The sequence below is a fragment of the Aotus nancymaae genome, unplaced genomic scaffold (genome assembly GCF_030222135.1).
Source record: "Aotus nancymaae isolate 86718 unplaced genomic scaffold, 86718_ANA_hifiasm-v0.15.2.pri h1tg000036l, whole genome shotgun sequence".
Taxonomy (NCBI): domain Eukaryota; kingdom Metazoa; phylum Chordata; class Mammalia; order Primates; family Aotidae; genus Aotus; species Aotus nancymaae.
Window position 1 is genome coordinate 53,941,948 of NW_026988450.1, and position 11,315 is coordinate 53,953,262.

Genomic DNA, 11,315 nt, shown 5'->3' on the forward strand with positions numbered 1-11,315 from the left:
TACTTCAATGATTTAATATTAAAATTGTGGTTACACTTTCTATAAAAGAATTCTTTTTACCTCAAATGCCTCAATATTTTAAGAATTAATAAAATGAACATTTTTTTTTTTTTAGTTTTTAAAAAGAAAACACATTAGCTGTTTGACAATTTCCTGAAAGTTTTTGGACAGATATTTTAAAAGTTTTATTTATTTTTCTTTCAAATTTTCTGAGAACAATAACAGATATTATTAAGGGTGTGTGTGTATGTGTGTGTGTGGGGGGTGTGTGTGTGTGTGCACGCATGTGTGTTTGTGTATGTGTGTGTGTATGCTTGTAGCATATAATTCAATGGTTCTAATTCCAAAGCTAGTGAGATCATGTCCTGTTTTTCTCCTGGCTTAGAGGTGCCTTTCATTTTCATATTGACTCTACTGCAGACCTAGCTGCAGGTTCAATCAGTGAAATAAAATTACATTACAATTATTTCTACTTAAGAAATATGACAGCTAGAACTTTTATGTAATTTTTGTTTTTTTATTATTGTGTGACTCTATGTCATAGATTTTCTTGTAATCCAGTTTTAGTACATACCATAAATTATTTTCATTTATTCCATCATTACCTGACTTGCAAATGGTTAAATGTGCACTGAGTCTTTCATGCTCTAAAACCCAGTATGCTCTATATTAACATCAGAAGAAATGGTTTTGATAATCAGAAATAATTATACTAGCAGCAATAAACCACAATTCACTGAATTCATGGTCAGATTATATTTTTGTTATCATGTTAGATTCTATGTAAGTAAATTAGTACATATTAAACATGATGCACAATAATTCACAAACATAATGATATTTTCCTCAGACTCGGACTGAAGAACAAACAGGTCGCTGCCATTCTTGTTGTGCATCCCACAGCCAAATGAGGAAGCTCCTGCTTCCTCACCTGCATACCCAGTTAAGCACCATCTGTTTCCTGTTTTAATGTGATATCTCACATAGTTTTTCCAAAGCTTTCACATCAGTAAACACAGTCCTAAGACAGTTAATATGAATTAAGGAGCATGTTTTCACGAAAGCTATGTTCTACCTTTATCTCTTACTCTTGTTTTCTAAAATGTGTAACACTACGTTGGCAGCTCCAAACCTACTTCCTTAGCATGAAATTTGCTAGATTCGTACAGGTCATTTCGAGTGTATTGATGAGATGCTGTATTCAGATGCTGAGTGATGGGTAGTGTAGAGGCATATATGCCTAATAAGGAAGTTAGAATTTTAATTTTGTTTGGAAGGAACCATCTCTTATCTTGCCAGCTTTTCTGATAGTTTAATTCTTTCTGGCCCTCTCATCCCAGTCTCTTACCATATGGAATTATCAGAATTTTGGGCGTCTGAGCAACCAGGTCAATAGTACATTTACTTTCTGCACACTCCTTACTGGTTGTTACTGTTTTCATTCTTGACCTGACTGGTTGAAGCCAAATCAATCAGGTAATACACACTTTGCTTTCCTATAGTTACAGATAACAAATCTGTTTTCTATTGGAAAACTGTGTTGGGGCTCATGAAATAAATCAATAAAGTGATGTGCAAAAGACTCTCAGCTTTACTTGGATTCCAGACATCTTCTTGCCTTCCATTCTCATAAGGATGTGTGCTATTGATGTTACTTATAGAGTTTTCTTAGCCAAAAAGTCCACCAGTTAAATCATGCATGTCAAACATGTTGCTATTATGGAAGTGTAGTTTTCAAACTGTACCACTAAAAGCACCCAAAATGTTTGTTAAAACACAGAATGTTGGGTCCTATCCCCAGAGTTTCTGATTCAGTGGTTCTATTATACAGTCCAATAATTTGTAGATTTGCAACAAGTTTCCAGGGAATGCTGATGCTACTGGTTCCAAGACCACACATTGAGAACTGCTAGTGATTATGTTGAGCTTGGAGGATGGAGCTGGATTTACCTGTGCTTTAGCCCTGGCTCTGTCCCTTAATGGCTGTGTGACCTTGGGAAACTTACTAACCTCTCAAAACCTCAGTTTGCTCAGCTGCAAAATGAAGGTAATACCCAACTCATGGAGTTGTAGTGAGATTAAATAAGATGATGCATGCAAAATGCTAAGCCCAGTGCCTGGCAAAAATAGCTATTCAATAAATGTCTAGCATCTTGCTTTTGATCTGTTTAGGAGACAGAATGCGATGTGGGCCATTTCTGTATTTCTATATTACATTCTACTAAGATCTAAGGGAGGGAGAGAAAGCACAGACAAGTAATGCAAGAATATATAAAAAATAGATACACTCACTGGAAGTTAAAATAAGTTATTCCTTTGAGAACATGTGGCTCAAAAACTAGTTGTTTTGTATCCTCGCCACTGGAATCCCATCCCGGGATTGTTTTTTCCATACCCAACATTAGATTTTATGTTGATTTTACTCTCCTGCTTAGTTTTGGGAATCTCTAGATATGAATTAATGTGTGTTTATTAATTCTAAACCATCTTCAGATTCACTCAGTAAATTAGTTGCAAATTAAAAAATATAAAATATATATATATGTGTTAATATATATACATGATTGGAGTAGTATTGATATTAATTTATACCAATAATTTTTTCTTAATAACATTAAAACTCTTAAAGCGAATAATCAAAACTTCTGTGTCATTCTAAAATAAACTTGTGGGACTAAAAGAAATCTTTATTATTTGATTGACAGAAGAAATCTTAGTGATTGACTTTCTGATATAAACCCTGAATAAGTCATATGCCTCGTAAAAACACAGGTGCTTTTATCAGAGCGCTTATAACTAAAACATGTCATGTTTTCCATTACCAAATCCATGAGAACAAGCATTTTCATCACCATTTTGCAGGTGAGGCCACTGAGGTATAATGTAAATGTTGTCTCAGATGATACAAATAATTAGAGCAAAAAATATAAGTGAAACAAAATTTTCTTAAATCTAAGCAAATTTTCCACTAGAATTATTATTTCTTGTATATCGAACTATCCATTCAGTCACTTACCCACCATTTTCACCAAGTACCTCTCTACATGCCAGCACAGGCATCAGATGTAATGCTAGCATCCCACCCATGTGACATCAAGAATTATTTCTTCGAGCAAGTCATTTTCATTTTTCATTAGTTATTTGTGTAATGGTTGATTTTAAGTGTCGACTTGGCTGGATCAAGGGACACTCAGATAGCTGATAAAGCATTATTTCTGGGCATGTCTGTAAGGCATTATTTCCAGAAGTGACTGGCATTTGAATCAGTAAACTGAGTAAGGAAAATCCATCCTCACCCAATATGGGCAGGCACCATCCATTTGTCTGAGGGCCCAGATAGAACCTCCCAAAAGCAGAGGAAAGGCATTTTGGTTTTCAAATTTGTCCTCTCCCTCTCCTTCTCCTTGTTTCTCTCTCTTGTAACTAGGATACCCTTATTCTCCTGCCCTTAAATATCTCAACTCCAAGTTCTCCAGCCTTTGTACTCTGGGGATTGCACTAGTGGCCCTCTGAGTTCTAAGGCCTTCTGCCTGGGACTTAGAATTATACCATTGGCTCCCCTGGTTCTGAGGCCTTTGGACTTGGACTGAACCATGCCGCTAGCATCCCAGGGTTTCCAGCTTGCAGATGGCGTGTCCTGGAACTTCTCATCTTCTATAGTCACACAAGCCGTTTCCCCTAATAAATTCCCTTTTGTATATCTATATCTACTATCTATTAATTTATCTATCTGTCTGTCTTGATTCTGTTTCTCTAGAGAATCCTAACACACACATTATCTGTCACATATAACCTGTGCTTCCAAGTTAAATTTTGCAACCACAACTGAAACTAGAATCAACTTCAAAAATAAAATCAACTGAAAACCCTAATTTGAAATCTATTGTATGACCCTTCCTGAATAAAAACTGAATGTTTATTTCATCAAAACCTATCCCCTAACATAAGAATATTGGCAAATTTAAGACTTAAAGGGAGTCTTCCAGGCCAAGTGTGGTGACTCATCCCTGTTTTCCCAGCACTTTGGGAGACTGAGATGGGCAAATCACTTGAGTCCAGGATTTTGAGATTAACCTGGGAAACATAGTGAAACCCCTTCTCTACAAAAAACAAAAATTAGCCTGGCACAGTGGCCTTAGCCTGGGATCCCAACTACTTGGGAGGCTAAAGTGAGAGGATCACTTTGGAGGTGGAGGTTGCAGTGAGCCCAGATCATGCCACTGCATTCCAGCCTGGGTAAAACAGTGGCACCCTGTCTCAAAACAAACACAAACACAAACGAACAAAAAAGTGAGTCTTCTAATATTTATATCTAGTTATTTGTTGAATTTTAAAATGTTGGCACTGGGCTTGCTAATCCCTGAGATTCCTTACATTTCTAATATTTTATTCTAGGATTCTAAGGTATTTAGGAAATAAATAAATATTGTGTTGGTTTGCCATATATTTTGACCTCAGTAAATGTTCATTTTTATTATAAGCTTTGTATTTTATAATTTTTCTTTTTAGAAAACTGTTTTCAAAGGAATTGATACCACAAGCTCCATAGCACTAAAATTCCAATATGGAACTGATATTTTGAGAATGTCATATAAACTGCCATATGGTATGATACCTTTTTTGTCTGGCTTCTCTTACTTAGCAAAATAATTTTGATATTCATTCATGTTGTTGCAGTATTAGTAATTTGTTGCTTTTTATTGCTAAACAGTAATCTATATTATGGATATACCATAATATTCATCATATTTTATCCAAATATGGAATATTTCATATGTGCCAAAATACTCATATTTTTTCTAAATATGATGGACATAATGGCTGTTTCCAGTTTGGAACTATTGTGAAAATGCTTCTATGAATATTTACATAGACATCTTTTTGGGGACATATGTTTTGTCAGTAGTAAACATCTAGGAATAGAATTATTGGGTTATATGATAAGTAAATGTTCAACCTTAAAAGGGATTTTTCTGAACTAGCTGTATCATTTGCATTCCCACCAGCAATATATGAGAGATAAGAATAAGGAATACTATTTGATGTTATCACATTGTATTTCTATTCATATAATCATATCTATTTATCTGATATTTAATCATATTAGATATCAATAGATAGCATTCATCATATTATCAAACCACAGGAATATATTCTATATTACTTATTTTATGCAAAATGTTGCAATTCATTTTTTTTTTTTTTTGAGACAGAGTCTTGCTCTGTTGCCAGGTGCCAGGCTGGAGTATAGTGGTGCAATCTCAGCTCACTGCAATCTCCACCTCCTGGGTTCAAGCAATTCTCCTGCCTCAGCCTCCCGAGTAGCTGGGACTACAGGCGCATGCCACCACGCCCAGCTAATTTTTGTATTTTTTAGTAAAGACGGGGGTTCACCATGTTGGCCAGGATGGTCTGCAATTCATTTTTAGTTGTCCTTTTCTTTGCCTACCTGTAGAGGTATTTTTTTCTAATTATTTCTCTGCCCTCACAACCAGAGTGGATATTTGTAGTAACAAAATATCTTGTCATCACAATGAGCTTAAAGGTAAAATATGATTGAAAAATTGTTTTCCATGTCGAGGATGGCAGGAAAAGAGTGGACCTAGAAAGTTTATACCAAAGAGCCAAGAACCAGAAGAATGGGAATGTCTCTTTCCCAAAGTCACAAAGTGTGTGGTATGGAGAGCACAGTGTCCTGGCAAAGGTTGGGCCAGAGTCCTGTACATGAATGAGTCATCAGAACTGGAGGCCTGAAGTGGGCTGGGAGCAGTGGTTCATGCCTGTGATCCCAGCATTTTGGGAGGCCAAGGCAGGCAGATAATTTGAGGTCAGGGTTTCAAGACCAGTCTGACCGCCATGGTGAAACCCTGTCTCTGCTAAAATACAAGAATTATCCAGGTGTGGTGGAGTGCACCTTAGTCCCAGCTCCTTAGGAGGCTGAGGCATGAGAATCACTTGAACCCAGGAGGCGGAGGTTGCAGTGAGCCGAGATTGTGCCACTGCACTCCAGCTTTGGTGACAGAGTGAGACCCTGGCTCCAATTAAAAAAAAAAAAAAAACCTGAATTGAAAATTAGAAACCAACTTTTAAGGTGAAAGGAGTTAAAGAGCCAGAGGGCAATGATGATAAGGAGTATTGGGAGTGGGTGCATAGAATGGCAAAGGCTGGGCAAATTCTGAAAATAGAAGAGGCTGACACCCTCAGTTCAGTATCTATGCATTCTTTGCATGCATGTGATGGTGAATCTAGGTGATTCAAAGAGGGCAGGTGGACACTTGAAGACAATAGATATTTCCAACATTTAGAGACATAAGAGCATGTTTTCCACTCAAAGGTGTATTATGTGTATTAATTTAGCTCACAATTGAGTTTAGCCAACCACCTAAATCCCTATATCCACACAAATCAGGCATTCCTTATTCATCACTGTCAAGATATAAATCTCATAGAGATAAAACCTGATGCTTTATCAAAAATGGTTCGTATAAGAAATTTGGGTCACAGTGTTTTTTAAGAATTTGGCATTTCTAGGTTTCATGAGATATTCCTTATTCTTGTTAACGATCTCTCTTTGTAAGCAATTCCTCTACTTTGTCACATATTAATTACAAATTCCAACTTCTAGATGGCTACTCTAGAAACAACAAGGCTGATATGTCCTGGGAATAGAAAGCAGCCAGGATGGAAGAGCAGTTGAGAGGTATGTTGATGGCTGTGGACTCTGAGAAAGCACCCCTTTGATTCCTGTATGGTGACCACTTGACCCCAACCCATGACTCAGATTTTACTATGCTCAAGATTACAGATAGAAGAAAATAAAGAGCTTTGATACTAAACATCTCTAGGCTGTTTGGATCCATCCATTTTGCCCTAACCAACCAATTCATTTACCTGTCCTTCCCTCATTTATTCCTTATGCTGGATTTAGTTTCTGTATAAGAACATGATTTCTCTAATTTGGGGTTTTACTGACACTTTTTCCAGATGATAACAGGGAGAATAATATGTCCTCTGTGTCTGGATCCCACATGTTTTCCAAGTGATGAATCTTCATGGGCTGCCATTTTGCCTTTCTAGGCCCAGCTGACTCTCCTAAGGCCATGTTTCTCTGAAATTCTAATTCCCAAGAGTCTCTGATTACTCCTGTCTGTTCTTTGAGTTTCTCAAATAGTCTTCTCCATCCAGCTGCTGCAGATGGGCTTCTATTACCTTCTATTGGTCAGATGTAGTAGGTCTGCCTATTTTTCTGGTTTCAGGCATCCCTTTCTTGTTTCAATGCCAATTAAGTCATGATACTAAGAAAAGGAAGAATGGGTATTACTGTGCCTGTATATGAATGTGCATATGTGTTTAGGGAGGGAGGGTGGAGGCTTGAGATAAATGGAGAAGAGGAAAGGCATAGTAGAAGATACCATTTGAGAGACAGAGAGAAAAAGACTGGAAGGAAGAAAGAGAGGAGAAGAGCTTTCAATACTAGTATACAGCAGATCCTCAACAAATGATAAATCAAACAAAGTAAAAAAATAAAATGCAATGAAAAGAAGCAGAATAAACCATAAGAAAAATATTGGACAAAGAAAAATTGGAAGAAATAAGGATAAAGAAGAATTGGAGCCTAACAGTAGAGAAAACAGAGTAAGTGATGTGAATGACAGACACTGAACTATAGAGAAGGGCTCTGGAAGACTATATTTACTAAATTAACACTTGAAATTAATTTAATTATTTTCCTGTCACCAATTTACATAATTCTGTTTCAAATGATATTTCTGTTCTTGATTAGAACATAAGCTGAATTCTGTTAGAGTTGTCAAATTTATGCACTTGTCAATACCTCTTGGCTGAAATCAAAGGAAAGAGATCATTTCTTTCTGATGTATGATTTATCCGCTCTTCAATATTTCTGTGAGGCAGCCTGATTTTGGGAGCAGAAGACAAAAATATATGAAATAAAACTGTCTTTTGTTTTAAAGAGTGAATATTAATGTCATTTTCTACCTAGTTTGAAAGCTGAAAATTTTTTCACTCAACTTTTTCTTTGGGTTTATGTCTTGTTAAAAGAAAGAGAGAAACTACAGGGTAGTAAAAGTTGTTCTACAATGTGCCTGGTCTTAGGAACAGTTCCCATAAGTTCTCCCTACTGGAACAAAACAGCCTTTCTGGAGTCCCAGTTCTTCAGGGCATGCAAAGGCAAGGCCTGAAGGAACAAAGGTGACTGTTGTCATAAGACATTTCCTATTTCCTTTCAATCCCTGACATATATTCCAGGTAGAAAACAGATGAATTCTAGTTTGAATTTCTCCCCATTGAAAGCCCCACCTGGTGTGTAAAAGTCACATTGTATCTTGCTGACCCACCCATCATCTTCAATAACAAAAATCCCGGAGTAAGACTTTAGCTGCCAATTTTCTTCAAAGGTGCAAGGTAGACAAGAAGAGAGCCCTTCCTCAGCTGAGCTACACTGGCCCCACCAAGGTGGCTATTAGTCATGTGGTGTTGTCAGTCAGCTGCTTCCTGCTAGCATTGCGTGTGCCCCTGGAGGGATTTCAATCGGCTGTTTCTAGTCACGCTCCCCTGACTGTGGTAATGCTTAGAGGAGGAGGAAAAGAGTGCAGCTCATTGGGAGTTTTGTTTCTAGCCCTAATGAAGTTGGAGCAAGTTGGCAACAATGGGATACAAATTAAGACCTTTCCCTGTAAATGATCATAGTTCCTCATTTAGTTAGCATCTTTCAGTCAAAGATCTTCTTCACATTATGCACGGTTCTTGTCACATTACTCTGAGGAAGGCGATGTGAAATCACAAGTGAAGTGTATGAAAATCTGACAGTGATTCAAGAGTTCAGGTTCCTAATTGTCTGAGCCCATACAGGCATTTACATTTCTAAGGTTTTATCCTAGTCCTGAAGGAAAAATGTGAAAAACATGTGTTAGAAACTGAAGGAAGGGAGGCAGAGGAGTTTTGCTTGAAAGCAATAAGAAATTAGGATGAATAGAAAGAATGAGTGTATTCTGTAGAGGATGTTCGTGTGTGCTTTCTACTTCTCACCCTCTCCTTTCCACCAGCTGATATGTAGATGTAATGGCAGGGACTGCAGCAGCTATCTTAAAACACAAGGTGAGAGCCATGTGCCGACGATGGCTAAGCAACAAGAGACAGGAGCCTGGTTTTGTACAATGAGACAAGCATATCAGCCCTCAACTGATTATTCTCAGCTTATTGCATGAAAGAGAAACGAACTTAATCTTGTTTAAATCAGGGTATTTGGGGATTCTTTTGTAACATAAACTTAATTATCCTAAGTAAAGTAAAATTTCTTCCAGCGGACAATCATTTCTCGAGGTCCCAATTCTGCTTTTTTGAAACATGTATTTTTCTCCCAGTTTTAAGGAAAGTTGTCATTCCAATTCCCCTGCCTATTTTGGCTCATCCCTTCTTTGTGGTTACACTCTTCTTAAATGTCAGCTTCTCAGCAAGGTCCTCCCTGACTCCCAGGAAGAGCGTAGTAACTGTACCACATCACCACTAGAGTAGGGGTGAGATTGTAATTCTTGCCTTGCATGCATATAACTGCCCCTGCATACACTGTGTGCAAACATCTGGACCCTAGTAGGCACTAGATAAACATAAATTTTTATTCAAGAAATGATTTCTCCAAGCCACTATGAAGTTATATTTCTTTGAATTTTCATTTATTCCAATTTAATCTACCACAAAATTTAGCACTTGAGTATTTCCATGTTGTAAGACTTTCCAAAAGTTTAGGTTATTTATATACCCCAGAGTTTTCAGTAACAGGCAACCAGCAGTCATGAGCCATCTTGCCTCAAAAGACCACAATTAAATTAAGGATTATTCTCCATAAATCTATTTCACAGTCACCATAAAAGAGAAAACCATTTTATTTTAAATCCTGGTTTATATGTAGCATCGGTTTTCTTTTTTCTTTCTTTTTTTTTTTCTTTTTTTTTTTTTTTTGAGACGGAGTTTCGCCCTTGTTACCCAGGCTGGAGTGCAATGGCGCGATCTCGGCTCACCGCAACCTCCGCCTCCTGGGTTCAGGCAATTCTCCTGCCTCAGCCTCCTGAGTAGCTGGGATTACAGGCACGCACCACCATGCCCAGCTAATTTTTTGTATTTTTAGTAGAGACAGGGTTTCACCATGTTGACCAGGATGGTCTCGATCTCTTGACCTCGTGATCCACCCGCCTCGGCCTCCCAAAGTGCTGGGATTACAGGCTTGAGCCACCGCGCCCGGCCAGCATTGGTTTTCTTACAATGCATCCACTCACTGAACAAACTGTGAGTTTATTTATTGAGCACTATTATATACTAGGTACTTAGGATTCATTTGAGAACAAATAAAACTTTGGTCTCATGAAACTTTTTCCCCTAGACAGAAACTGCTTTTTAAATTCAACTTCTTTTATTAAAAACAGAAACTTTTTAAATGAACAATTTTAAACACCAGGGAATAGGATTCAATATCTTTGCACACTATCAATTTCATAAATCCTGAATTTGGTATATAAGCATGGGAAAGCATGATGTAAAATGTGAAGCTTTGTCTAGCCCTAAGGGCTCATCTTGTAAATTATTAAATGTATGAGTTGACAAGAAACATCAATTAAAAATAGATGATAGGAAGAGAAACTGAGGCAAAAATAACTAGAAAACAAAATAAAGCCAGAGGTATGTTAATACCCCAAAACTTCATACCAAAAGGTCCGTGTAATTGATAGAGGAGTGCCACAAATTGGGTTCTGAGGTTCCTCACAACTAAACCAAAGTTTCACGTGATCCATATGAGGGAGGGGGACTAATGGCATATTATGGAATCCTGTTACACATTAGCTGTATGAAATTGATTGGGTAATGTAAGTTCTTTAGCCCTCATTTCTCCATCTCTTAGAGTGGAGAGAGGAAGGAAACTGTTAGACGAGACGATCTTTTTATATCTCTCCCACTACTAATAGTCTATGATCATATAGGCCAGAGGCAGCAAACTCAGATGCCTAAATTAGGGACTAAGAAAGTTTTATAAGGGAGAAAATGGACTGGATGTGATAAAAACAAGGAGTGATAGAGTTTAGAAGGGTGGAGTTGATTGAGCTGTCCCATCTAAAACTCCAGACAATTCTTGTAAGGATAAGGACCCAGTGTTGCCAGATGTTCTGAGTTTTCAGGAGAAACAGGGAAATCATATTTTTGATAATATTATACAAAACAAATAAAACAGCTCTACTGGCTAGATACAATTCATGGGTCACTAATTTTCAACCTCTGCTATAGGTGAAAGGACCTCAACAAGAGGG